This window comes from Elephas maximus, chromosome 18 (genome assembly GCF_024166365.1).
Source record: "Elephas maximus indicus isolate mEleMax1 chromosome 18, mEleMax1 primary haplotype, whole genome shotgun sequence".
Classification (NCBI taxonomy): Eukaryota; Metazoa; Chordata; class Mammalia; order Proboscidea; family Elephantidae; genus Elephas; species Elephas maximus.
In genome coordinates this window covers 80,499,477-80,513,846 of record NC_064836.1, presented here as the reverse complement: position 1 = coordinate 80,513,846, position 14,370 = coordinate 80,499,477, and the positions used below count along the sequence as shown (strand labels likewise).

General features: G+C 41.1%; 1 protein-coding gene and 1 pseudogene across 2 annotated transcripts in view; both read right to left on the bottom strand.

Annotated features, from left to right (window-relative positions):
- The window catches only part of LOC126061385 (60S ribosomal protein L4-like), an 80,655-nt pseudogene extending 76,260 nt beyond the window's left edge, over positions 1-4,395 (bottom strand).
- Positions 1-14,370, bottom strand: part of HHLA2 (HERV-H LTR-associating 2) — a 143,669-nt gene that overhangs the window by 111,141 nt on the left and 18,158 nt on the right. The gene's annotated exons all lie outside the window — the stretch shown is intronic.

Genomic DNA, 14,370 nt, shown 5'->3' with positions numbered 1-14,370 from the left:
TCCTACACCAATCAAGCTAGACAGCAAGCAGACAATGTGTGTTACCTCCAGCTACACAGTATTTCCCTATGAAATAATTAAAAAAAAAAAAAAGGCTCTCCTTCCTCCAGGCAGACCTGCCCTATACCATTTGGGAGCCAGGACTGGTTTCAGCCCTGAGATGGATGCCCTAGTACATTGTTTAGCCTGAATGATTGTCCAGGGCAGCCATGACTTAGGTGTCTAGAAGATGTTACCTTAGTCCTGTGTGGCATTCCCGTCACGAAATCATGCTTCAGCTCTAAACCCTTACTGTCTGCATGTCTCTTCAGTCAGTAAAATTGCCTTCCACTTTGTTGAGGCTTCTCAGCTTTTTGGATTTCATGGAGTAGTTAAATTTAAACAAAAACAACAACAAAAGGTATTTAGGAAATTGACAGAGGATTGCCAAGTTTTATCTGAAAAACAATAGATTTAAAGTATGCAATGTATTAACAAAAATTTTAAAATAAAAGGCCAATATTTCTCAAGAAATAAAAACTGTCTACTTATACCCTCATTGTGACTTTGATAAAGTACAGCTTAGTCACAGACAGGCACTGGGGAGCTGCTGACCTAGCCGTCCTGTTCCCCGAATGCCTTTGCAGTCCCCTTCCGCACAGGTTTCCTCCCAGACAGGCTGGCTCTCAAGTTCTCCAGCAGGCCCCGCCCCTTCTCCTCCTGTTCTTTTACCCTGGGTGGTGCCTATCATCGCCCATGTCTCAGATGAGTGAATTAGGGCAGGATTCTGAGTCAGAGACATTCGAGCAAACCCAGGAAGTGGTGTTTCAATAAATGATACAAAAAGAAAAGTATAATTGGTTATACATCAATAGGTTTAATATTTAATCCTAGCTTCTAGCTTCATGCAGCAAGTCACTGAGTTGGCCCCCGACTCACGGTGACCCCATGCACAGTGGGACCAAGTGCTGCCTGGTCAGTTGCAGATTGGACCATTACGATTCATGGGGTTTTCACTGGCTGATTTTCAGAAGTAGATCACCAGGCGTTTCTTCCTAGTCCATCTCAGTCTGAAAGTTCCTCTAAAACCTGTTTAGCGTCACAGCACCACACAGCTTTCACTGCCAGACGGGTGGTGGCTGCACGAGGCTCATTGGCCTGGAATCCAACCTGTGTCTCCCCCCTGGAAGGTGAGAATTCTCCCACTGACCCACCACTGCCCTCTTGGTAGCGATCACACCTGTATAGCTTTGCCTCCAGCACCTGACACACTATCTGACTATATCCCAGGTACTCATATATGTTGAATGGATTAAGTCAACGTCCGTTATATAATGTTCTCTGTGAGAGATCTGAGCTTTGAAGCAGAAAAACCTATTCCCTTCTTTTGACTATTAAAGATTATATAATTTGTTTTTCACCTTGCTGTTTCCAAGAATCTTAGAGACAGGTTTATACTCTGTCACAGCAACTGTGTTGACTCTTCTGGCTGGAGTATTTACTGTGTTCATCTTTCAGCTTCTTTTTTTTCGTTGTTCTTATTATTTTACCCTTTTTCATAAGCTGTTCTAAGCTGTTTCAAATTCCTTTTCAGAGAGATGGGGGGTGTAAATAAATAAATAAAAGCCGTATAATGCAATATCTCACCTGTTCCTGAAATAAAATGCTGACATTTCAAATGTGCCTTACTTAAAGGTTAGGTGATTAAATATATTCCTCTTCTGGTACCTCAGATTACCCAAATAAACATCAACCACATGCAAACCACCTAAATAGATCAGGCTTTTGAATGGACGTGGTTTTAAGGGATAGGTAGATGTTTGAAAATCAAAGGAAAGGAAAATGCACGGTATAGCATTCTACTTTAAAAGCAAACAACCATCCTTAAGAAAACTACCACATACACTTCTATTTATGATTATTATATGCCCTTTAAAAATATCAAGAAAAGCCAGCTGTCAGCTGAGGTACTTTGCAAAGATTTTGAAGAAGCATCAAGACTTTTTTCTGCCATGAAAACCACCTATGCAGGTCTGCTCTTAACACTCAAAACGGATCAGATTAGCTATACCTAGTTTGGTAAATAGTACCTAAAACTGGGCTAAATATCAATTAAACTTCAAATTCTTCATTAATTTCTAATAAAGAGGATATAACACAAAATATATAGGTGCTAATAACCCCTAATTGGTTTAACTACCCATTTAAGGAGTAGGACACCTGTCATATCTGGGATAGTTTTATTTCAGAGAGAAAACCCCTGCGTTTCTACAAAGAAAAGTTCTGCCATACAATAAAATTACCATAGTTTATTTCACAGCCCTACCCAAACAGATTAGAATCGTCAAAGTAGAAGCCTCCTGGAAAGCTAGCCACCCTTATCCTATCACATAACAGATAGGTAAGACTTTTAACCTCTGGCTGGAGTTTGCCAAAGTCCACACAATAGGTGAGTGGTAGCAAGGACCGAGACCTTTCCTGCACAGCCACAGCATCTGTGCACCTGCAGCCTCTGTGGGGAATACTGGTAGCTGGAAGCATCAGCCGAGGAAGAGTCAAGCGCAAAGCAGATGTTAACTGCTCCAGGATGGCTCGCTGACACATACCCTGGGCACACGCTTAAGCTACAAGAGACTATTACTCTCCCCCCGCTCCAATTCTGTGCTACACGGACCACCTTCTCTCTGACATCTTTGAAGATCCCCCAATTGCCAGTGTTGTTTCCAAGCTCAGAGCATAGGCAATCAGTCTGCATGACACTCTTATGGAAGACCCTGGGCTAAAATTTGATCCTAAGGCTCTCCTGAGGGCAGGGAGGCCAGAGAAGTTACCACCGGCACACACTTGATGAACCACCTTTAATTTTATCTAATTTCTCAGGGTGAGTCTCTGAGGAAAGACTTAGCGTGAGTACAAAAGCATCATTTTCAGCCCATCTGGGAAAACAAAGGTGTTCGTTCTTCTGAAGAGCTGAGAGAAGGTCTGGCATGAAGCCTGGCATCTTGCTTGGTAGACACAGTGACTTTTGTACTTAGGTAAGTAGGGCAGAAAATCCCAACTCAGAGTAGCTGTCTCCTTGTACAGTAGGGACACTGAGCCTTCTCAATACCAGGTAGTACAATACCAAATAGTACAACACCAGTAGGCATTGTAGCAAGAGGCAGGTGGAGGTAGAGCACAGGGTCCAGAATCAGGCCTGGTTTTGACTCCCAGCTCCAAAATTTACTAGTTACATAACTTTGATAAAATGAGAACCTTTAATCTGGTTCCTCACCTGTAAGAGGGTGGTAAGGTAAGTACACAGAGTCTTTTTAATCCTTACAACAACCTGATGAATCAAAATGCCTAATTCTTTGTAAGTAGTCAAATATTTGTTCACCCTCCCCACCCCCCCTTGCCTTCTATTGTCTGCCCAACTGTTCTTCAGACAGGGGGAAGTTGCAGAAGACAAGGACAAAGGCGCTGTGGCCAAGAATGAAACCTGAGGCCAAGACACACTCCTCCTCTTCCCTTGCTGACTTCCCACAGTCCCCAACGATATTCTTACCCTATGTAAAAATTGAGAAACATTTCAAGAACAGATTCAAAAGGGGCAGGGATCCACCAGATGACAAAAGGCAAGCCTAATGTGAGGATGAGGAAAAGCTTTCTTTGAAAAAGAAAAACAATATAGAGCCACGGTTTTGCTTTGCTGGAGTTGACAAGAGAACACGTATGCACCAGAAAGTGAAATACAGTTCTCTGACTACTGCCTCCAGCTCCTCTGCTTTCCCTCCCTTTAATATCTTTCTCTGTATATTTTCATAGGCACTTGTTGGTACAACAGTTTGATTGCCAAGTTGCTACGTGTTGTGGGCACAAAGATAAAACGCGACCTGTGACCCACACGGTCTAGTACAGCAGAAGTGAAGGTATATACAGTTGATTACACCACAACAGGGGTGTGCCGGCCTCAAGCTGGGAACAGTGGAAGCAGAGAGAAAATGATACCTTTTCTATGAAGCCATCCATAGTCCCTTAAAAATAATAATTGAATTGTGCCTTGCGAAATAAGGAGGATTTAAGTGGGCTTTGGGGAGAGAGAGAAGGCAGGAGCTCCCGTGAAGTCACTATAACCCTGTAAAGGGGTAACAAGAGGGCAGTTCCTAAATGCTCTCAGCTTCAGTTTCCACATTAGGAAAATGCGACTGATTTGCCCCAGGTCAGAGAGACTACTTTCTGTGTGGAAAGAGCTAGATACCACTCCAAGTAAGTCCTTCTGCCACCCTGCGGCTATGCTTCGGCCACACGGAGTAGCCTGTGTCAGGCAACTGATGAGCACAACTTCATCCGTTCAGCTCACCTCTCACCCCAGCCATGCTGCACCAGTCTGCTCTGTGAAGGTTTCAGCCAGCTTTCCACAAGTGCAGCACGCATCGCCTTGCCTGAGACCACACCACTGAGCCGCAAGAGTTCTCCTACATGCGCGAAGAACCCAGAAATGCGCAGGAGGTAATGTCCAAGGGGAGAAGTCCCTCCCCTTGGTGAACAGTTCTGAAACACATTTCCTAATGTTCCTCCTTAGGTCCCACAGGTTGAGCTAGTCCCCAGATGATCTGACCTAATCCCTAATGCATGTCTGTGTGGACCTTCCTCCCTCTCTCCTGGTCTTGCAACCACTGAACTGCAATCCTGTTCTCTACATTGAGAACCACCTGCATAGGCCTTGCTGTAGCCTGAGTTTCCCTGAAAGCAGAGCTGAGCTGGTCATTTTCAAGGTTTCATCCTTCCACCCTGCACCCCTATTGATCCAAGATGTAGTCTTCATTTTCATTTCTGTGATAAGGTTAATGAGCATATTATGGATCTTCTGAGTGACCACTGTTAAAAGGTGCTAAACAATTTCACTTTCAGTGCTTTGCTTGTTAGGCATCAAGTTGTACCATTTTATCCCAGGTTAACGAGGAAATGGCAGAGGCAAATCTTGTGACATGTTTTCACCAACTGAAGGTCAAATGGCATACCATATGGAGGTGTCACTAATACGTCCACTAGTAAAAAGTAATATTGTACTAAAAACCTATTAATCAGCACTGGGGAGACAAGAGTTTTTTCTAAAAAGGAGAGCTTACATATTGGGGTGAAACTATGGGACCCAGAACTTGATGGGGCTGCCTTATTTTTCCAGGTCTTGAAATTCTTCTGTCTTTGACAGGGTGCAGTCTTACCACTTTTCTATTGCTCTCTATTAGTGGAAAATATTTAGGTTTTCCCTCTCTGACATGTTTCTGCCTTACACATGCTCTGGCTTTTGCCAGTCTTACTGTACTTACAACTGAAAAAAAGGAACTGTCTTCACCCTCAGTTTCAATGATTCACTAGAAGAGCTCACAAAAATCAGGAAAGCTGTTATATTCATGGTTACGGTTCACTACAGCAGAAGAATACAGATTTAAATCAGCAAAGGTAAAAGGTACATAGGGCAGATTCAGGAGAGACCGGGAGTAACCTTCTACTTGTGCTCTCCCAAGGACGTCTTATGAACAGCACTTAATTCTCCCAGCAATAATGTGTGGCTAAACAGGTGAAACTCACTGGAACCTGGATGTTCAGGATTTTTATTGGGGGTCTGACCTTAGTCACTCAGTTTCCAGTGTCTCTAGAAGTCAAGATGATACCATGTGGCCCAAGAACACTACCATAAAACATATTGTTAGCATAAACTATTTGGCATAGTCCAAGACCGCAGGTAAAAAAAAAAAAACAAAACCACACTCTTATCAGGCAGGATATTCCAAAGGCTTAGAGATTATTCCCAGGAGCTTGGCAAGGGCCAAACTTTTTTTTGGAATATGTAGGGTTTGAACAACACAGGCCTTCACATATATACTACACAGTATAATTGTCTCTCAGAGTTTATATTTCTAGTCTTAGGCTTGCACTTCTAATCATCCCTGAATATTTTTCCTCTTGAAAACTCTTGGGGCTTCAGACTCAACTGGTCAGGGCACAATATCATATTTTTGCTATGAGATCTAGCCTCTCTAATCTTTCTTAATTTGGGTAAGGCCAGTACTTTTGCTCCTAGATATTAAAACTTTGAGTCCTCCAACAACAATACATTCCTAAAGACACTTGGCTTTTGCTTCTTTCATTCTCACCACCACTACCTTAGCTATTTGGAACTGTAATTAAAGCTCTGTCTACAACCTCTGTTTAACCATTCCACCTTATTAATATTATTAATAATTGTAATAATCATAATATATTAATATATAAAATTATTATTAGGTTCTCCCTATTCTTTCTGTAAAATATACCCCCTTAGGCTAGGTTCCCTAGAAAAGAGCTTGAGATGGGGATTTATTTACTGAGGGCTTTCTCTCAAGAGAAAGCTGTAAGAAAGTGAAGGAAACAGGATGGGGAAGGGGAAGAAGCCAAGCCAAGATGGGTTTAGCTGAAGTCGTATCTCTTGTAATTGGCATGGAGAGGACTGAAGCATGAATGGCACTGTCAATCAGTTCCTCCACGAGGCAGTGGGCCAGCTGCTTGTATCCCCAAACAGTAATTGTTGGTCACGGAACACCTCCAGGAGGGGCAGCACTGCCTCACAGGCATCTCTGGGCAAGGACAATCCTCTGGAGAAAAGTGCATACATGAGCCACAGACAACACTCACAGCAGCTGAGGTTTGGGTGCACCTGTCCCAAAAAGGAGATCTGGGTGGGAATCATTAGGAATCAGCTCAGACTGAGACCTTTCCATTGGCATAACTAGTAGTCTACAAGGCTCAGTCAAGAAATAGGAACAACCATACGTCTTTTTAAAAGAATCAATTAATTCTAGAAAATTGGCCAGCTCTTTTCATGGGAGAGTTGAGAAACAACATGGGAGAATGAGGCAATCCAGTGATTAACACTAATAAGAAGCTGCTACAACCGCTCAGCCTGGGACCAGAGGAAGAAGGGCTGCATCCCACTGAAATGATGCAGATGTGGTGTATTCTTTGCCAGGATACCTCGAGAGGTGGAATAGGAAGGGAATAACCTAGCCTCTGCCCTACACTCCATTTTTTTTTCCTGTACCTTCCATTGGCCAAACCTACAAAGAAGCCAAAGGATACAAAGGCCTTAGAAATGGAACTTGTTGTGAAACCCAGCAGATAGGGTAAAGGCAGAAAGTGAAAAAATAGCCAAAAGGCAGATGCTGTACATCTGCGTACATCTGCTAATACCAAGCAAGTTATGTGCTTACCCAAACAGTTGGGTTGGATCCATTTTCTCTGCTATTATATGGCATAAACTAGTTTGGGGACATAGATATCTCTTTAGATTAAAATACAAGTACTCAAATTTATGCTGCATCCCAGTTAGTATAATCAAGTTTATAACGTGTAGTTTTTCTAGAACAGTTCCTAGATCTCAAACTGTAGAAAATACCAACCCTGAAAGTTACACTCTTCCTAATCCCTATTCCCAGCCGCAGATTAGGGCTAAGCAAAGGAATAAGAAAGAGTTGAGGAATCTGGAAGGTAGCATTAAGATTATGTTCCATTCTATTCATGACGTTGGCCGAAACTGACTTGACAGAACCCTTCCTTTGCTTGACTTTTTATTTTCTCCTTCATGTATCTGAATGAGTAACACTGACCTGCTGGAGATTAAATCAATATTTTCAAAATGTTAGCCATCACTTTATATGCTTCACCATGCACTCAATAACATAAGTAGCATTTAACCATAGGCCCAAATTTAGTTGGCACACTTAAGCGTGTGTTTAATTATTGTTTGTCAATTTGTGTCAGTATTTGGGATACTCAAGAGACAGGTTCGACCATGGCTATCCCAAGGGGCTTTCCAAAGTGATTACAGGCTTATGAAGATACACATAAAGACAATCCTCCCAGGTGTTGTTCTCTACCACTTGCAAATCAAAGAGCTGGGGGGAAAATGTAGGCTTACTATGAGTGGGACAATATTCAGAGTGTATATGCCACACACAGACACACGCATTTCTATTTGGTAAAGTGAGAAAAATAAACAATAGAATGCTGTAGGTATTCTCAGTTCTATACCACTTTAACACAAACTGGATGATCTATAAAACTATAACCCTTTACTGAGCCTAGCCTATATAGTTGTGTACATTCTGGTAAATGGTAAAAGCTTATATAAGAAACAGTATTTGTGTGTGGGCATATTAACACACAGTTACTAAAACTTCATTTGTTCCAAAAAAAAAAGTGATGATTGAGTATGCTTGTTAAATGTAGGATTAAAAAAAAAAAAAAAATTCTGCCCTCAAGGAACTTACATACTGAGACAAATGACATAGAGTCAAATATTTATAATAAATATGCTAACTACTCATATCTTTCTGTAACCCCAATTTTAAATGGTCTCTTAAGCTTTCAAATCATCTTGAGATGACCCAGAGGACATCAAGTTCTGTACCTACTGAGATGAGAAATCAAACCCATAATCATAACAACCAAATTCATTCTCGCTGCCAATATGAATGTGGGATGCAGATCATTTTCAGTGATTAATAACTTTTGAGAATCAGAATTTAGACCATTATACTACATGCTTTCTCTTGATAATTCAAATGAATTACTCTGACTTGCCAAGAAATTTCAAAACAAATTAAACAACTAAGCAGCTGATTTTTTCCAACAAGTAAGGGGGGAACAATATGCTGTTAACTCCAACAGAATATGATTGATGAAAATAACACAAGACAGTTTTGATGAATTTTGCGTACTTCAGGTATTTTTTTCTACGAAGGCAATTTATAAAATGTATAACTGATTTTTATCCATGTAACACTTTTCTTATGAATACATTTTAAACTGGGGATAAAATCATATATTTTGATTATTTACCTGAACTTTCTATCCATAAAAATATATTGGCTCTAGTCTTAGTAAAGGGAAACCCTGGTGGCATAGCAGTTAAGTGTTACAGCTGTTAACCAAAAAGTCAGCAGTTTGAATCCACCAGGTACTGCTTGGAAGTTCTGCAGGGAAATTCTACTCTGTCCTACAGGGTCTCTATGAGTCAAAATGACTCGACGGCAACAGGTTTGGTTTTGGTTTAGTCTAGGTAAGGATGAATGACATAAGAATATAAATGTGGGTAGTGGCAAAGAGGCGAAAATAAGAAAGTTCTAAAAAAAGAAAAGTGGGGGTATGTCAAAATGACACAAGAATTAACCTCAAAAAGCTCCCAAAGGCCAGCAGGAAACCGTGATCAGTAAAATAAATGTTAGCATTCGATTATAACCCAAAGAAATGGGGCAATAGATCCAGAGGGGCAACAGCTGGCATTCTCAGTCAATTATGCTCCTCGTAGCAGGAGAACTGAGTATTTTTGTCACTATCATAGTATGCATGGCAGAAGTCAGGCTGAGATTAATCACCTAATAGACTGTGAACATTCTCCCACATAATCTAAACATTGGAGACAATAGATGTCTATCTGCTGGTTGTAAAATGGCCAAATTAGTTTCAATCTATTCTCAACAATATAGTTAATGTATATATGGGTTTCAACACAAATACAGCAATGTCCCACTATTTTTTTAAGTCAAATATATAAACCCAGAGGTGGGGCCAAGATGGCAGAATAGCCAGACACTTCCTGCGATCCCTCTTACAACAACAAAAAAAAGACCTGAAAAAAATAAGTGAAATGATTATATTTATGACAAGCTAGGAGCCCTGAACATCAAAGGCAAAGTTAGAAAATGGATGGAGTGGCAGGCAGAGGGAGAGATGGTTCGAAAGTGGAGAGGAGTTACTGGACATGAATCCCCAGGATCCCTCAGACATCATTCCCGGGAGCAGCTGCTGAGGGCTGGTAGTAGCATTTGGTTGCAATTTCCTCAGGGAGAAGCAGCCAGCCACACAGCCTACTGGCACCCCTGGAACCAGAGAAGAACGGTGCTCTTGGCAAATCTTAGTGCTTGTGTATGTTTTACCGTGCCCCCCAGCCCCCAAGCTGGCTTCGGTGGCTGTTGATTTCCCTGGGCCTGAGATAGGCCCTGTTGAGCACCCTAAGCCATCCTTCCAGCCTTGGAGTAGGAATAAATTCACAACTGGGGTAAAAGATAATTTGCCAGTTCCACTAGGGGAGCTCAGGACAGAAGCAGCTCCTGTCCAGGCATAAATGATCCATGGACTTTGAATAAGTTCCCTCCCCCCACGCATGGGCCTGTGGGGGCCTATTTCAGGAGAATAGGCACTTGTTAGCAGACTAAAATCATTTCAGCTGTGCAGTGGAGAGGTGGGTGTGTGATATTTGATACTGCTTTGTCTTTTAAACAGGGCCCTCACCTACTTACATAAGGGGCATAAAGACTGGTGGCTCCACTCAGGTCGCCCAGCCATGCATGACAGAGGTCCAAGGATAACTGGTACCTCCCAGTCCTTACGACCAAAAGCAATGGGTGCCCATGGTCCATCTGCAGAACCCACCCACGTATACGCTCCAGGGAACAGGGATGTGCATTCCTCACAGACATTTGGGGGATGGTTCTCAGACCTCTCCCTTTTTCAGAACATGACACCCTGCTACAACCAGATACCAGTACTGACACCAAACACCCCTGCCCCTCTAAGACTGTAGGACACAGCCTGTACCACACACTTGATGATCAGCTACCTGGACACCTGAGCTGAACTCATATAAGAAAAGTAAATGGACTCCCAGACTGATATACCTGATAACAGCTCTAGCCATCTGGTGACAGGACATCAGAGCTTCAAAGGCAAAAATAATCAAGCTAGCTCACTCAAGCAACCCATTTGGGCATATCAAAACAAAACAAAGCAAGAAGCTAAGATACAGTAATTAAACATAAGGTAATCTAATACGATAACTTAAGGATGGCTCAGAGACAACAGTCAATGTCAAGTCACATAAAGAAATGGACCATGATCACCTCAACAACCTCTCATAACAAATAATCAACAGGTCTTCTGGATGAAGGTGCCTTCCTGGAATTACCAGATGCAAAATTCAAAAGATTAATATATAGAACTCTTCAAGATATCAGGAACAAGATTAGGAAGGAGATCAGGCAATACACAGAACAAGCCAAGGAACACACAGATAAAACAGTTGAAGAAATTAAAAAGGTTATTCAAGAACATAATGAAAAATTTAATATAAGAATCCACAGAGAGACAGCAATCAGAAACTCAGAAGATTAACAATAAAATTATAGAATTAGACAACGCAATATATATATTTTTTTTAATAGAAAGTCAGAGGAGCAGAGTTGAGCAAATGGAAGGCAGAATAGATGACTTTGAAGATAAAGCACCTGGCACCAATATATTTGAAGAAAAATCAGATAAAAGAATTAAAAAAAAATGAAGAGACCTTGAGAATCATGTGGGACTCTATCAAGATAAATAACCTATGAGTGATTGAAGTACCAGAACAGAGAGGGATAACAGAAAATACAAAGAGAATTGTTGAAGATTTGTTGGCAGAAATCTTCCCTGATACCATGAAAGATGAGAAGATATCAATCCAAGATGTTCATCGGATTCTACATAAGGTAGATTTTAAAAGAAAGTCACCAAGACATATTATCATCAAACTTGACAAAACCAAAGATAAAGAGAGAATTTAAAGAGCAGCTAGGGATGAACGAAAAGTAACCTACAGAGGACAGTCAATAGGAATAAACTCAGATTATTCAGCAGAAACCATTCAGGGAAGAAGGCAATTGGATGACTTATATAAAGCATGGAAGGAAAAAAACTGCCGGCCAAGAATCATATAGCCAGCAAAACTGTCTCTCAAATATGAAGGTGAAATTAGCACACTTTTCCAGATAAACAGAAGATTGGGGAATTGTGTAGCTCATTAAGACAAAAACAACCCAGATTTTCTTGAAGAATTGTCAAGTCGTTATCAACAAGAGCCCATTTGTTTCAGTGACTCAGGTTTTGTTTAAATGCTGGTGACGGAAAAAAGTGGCACCAAATACGGGTGTAGTAAGCACAGCATGATCAAAGTAAATGATGCTGTTGAGAAGCACTCATGAGAAAAGGATGCTTGTACCAAAGACTTTGACATATAGAAGAGGGCAACAACTTCAACAAAGAACAAAAAACAAGTCTAGGAACACATACAGATGGGTATAGCCATCTACATATACAGGTAGGTCTAGGTGTACACATATGTGAGGACAGAAGAATCTATGTGTATGTGTAGATACAGTTGTTGTTAGGTGCCATCAAGTTGGTTCTGACTCACAGCAACCCTATGTAAAACAGAACAAAACACTGCCCTGTCCTGTGCCATCCTCACAATCATTTTTATGCTTGAGCCCATTGTTGCAGCCACTGTGTCCATCCACCTCATTGAGGGTCTCCCTTTTTTTCACTGACCCTCTACTTTGCCAGGCACGATGTCCTTCTCCAGGGACTGATCCCTCCTGATAACATGTCCCAAGTATGTGAGACGTACTTTTGCCATCCTTGCTTCTAAGGAGCATTCTGGCTGTGCTTTCCAAGACAGATTTGTTCATTCTTTTGGCAGTCCACGGTATATTCAATATTCTTTGCCAACACTACAATTCAAAGGAGTCAATACTTCTTTGGTCTTCCTTGTTCCTTGTCCAGCTTTCACATGCATATGAGGTGACTGAAAACACCATGGCTTCGGTCAGGTGTACCTTAGTCTTCAATGTGACATCTTTGCTTTTTAATACTTTAAAGAGGTCTTTTGCAGCAGTTTTGCCAAATGCAATGTGTCATTTGATTTCCTGACTGCTGCATCCTTGGGTGTTGATTGTGGATCCAAGAAGTATGAAGTTCTTGACAACTTCAATCTTTTCTCTCTTTATCATGATGCTGCTATTGCCGCTTATTGGTCCAGTTGTGAGGATTTTTGTTTTTTTATGTTGAGGTGTAATCCATAATGAAGGCTGTGGTCTTTGATCTGCATCAGTAAGGGCTTCAATTCCTCTTCACTTTCAGCAAGCAAGTTGTGTCATCTGCATAATGCGGGTTGTCAATGAGTCATCCTCCAATCCTGTTGCCCCATTCTTCTTCATATAGTCCAGCTTCTCGTATTATTTGCTCAGCATACAAATTGAATAAGTATGGTGAATGGATGCAATCCTGATGCACACATTTCCTGACTTTAAACCACGCAGTATCCCCTTGTTCTGTTCGAACGACTGCCTCTTGATCTGTGTATAGGTTCCTATTAAGTGTTCAGGAATTCCCATTCTTTGTAATGTTATCCATAATTTGTTATGATCCACACAGTGGAATTCCTTTGCACAGTCAATAAGATACAGGTATAGGGTTGCTATGAGTCGGAATTGACTCAACGGCACTGGGTTTGGTTTGGTTTGGGTTTTAAACATCTTCTGCTATCTTCTGCTTTCAGCCAGTATCCATCTGACATCAGCGATGATATCCCTAGTTTCACATCCTCTTATGAATCCGGCTTGAATTTCTGCCAGTTCCCTGTTGATATACTGCTGCAGCCACTTTTGAATGATCTTCAGCAAAATTTTACTTGCGTGTGATATTAATGATACTTTTTGATAATTTCCACATTCAGTTGAATCACCTTTCTTGGGAACAAGCACAAATATGTATCTCTTACAGTCCGCTGGTCAGGTAGCTGTCTTCCAAATTTCTTAGCAGAGATGAGTGAGTGCTTCCAGCACTGCATCCTTTTGTTGAAACATCTCAACTGGTATTACATCAATTCCTGGAGACTTGTTTTTCACCAATGCCTTCAGTGCAGCTTGGCCCTCTTCTTTCAGTACCATCAGTTCCTGAACATATGCTACCTCCTGAAATGGATGAATGTTGGGCAATTCTTTTTGGTATAGTGACTCTGTGTATTCCCTTCATCTTCTTTTGATGCTTCCTGCATTGTTTAATGTTTTCTCTGTAAAAATCCTTAAATATTGCAGCTCAAGGGTTGAATTTTTTCTTCAGTTCTTTCAGCTTGAGAAACGCTGAATGTGTTCTTCCCTTTTGGTTTTCTAACTCCAGGTCTTTGGACATGTCATTATAATACTTTGTCTTCTCACACTGCCCTTTGAAATCTTCTGTTCAGCTCTTTTACTTCTTCATTTCTTCCATTTCCTTTAGTTACTCAGTGTTCAAGAGCAAATTTCAGAGTCTCTTCTGACATCCATTTTGGACTTTTCTTTCTTTCCTATACTTTTAATGACCTCTTGCTTTCTTCAGGTATGGTCATTCCACAACTCATCTGGTCTTTGATCATTAGTGTTCAAGGCATCAAATCTATTCTTGAGATGTTCTCTAAATGCAGGTGTGATATTCTCAAGGTCATACTTTGGCTCTCGTGGACGTGTTCTAATTTTATTAAGCTTCAACTTGAACTTGTACAGGAGCAATTGATGGTCT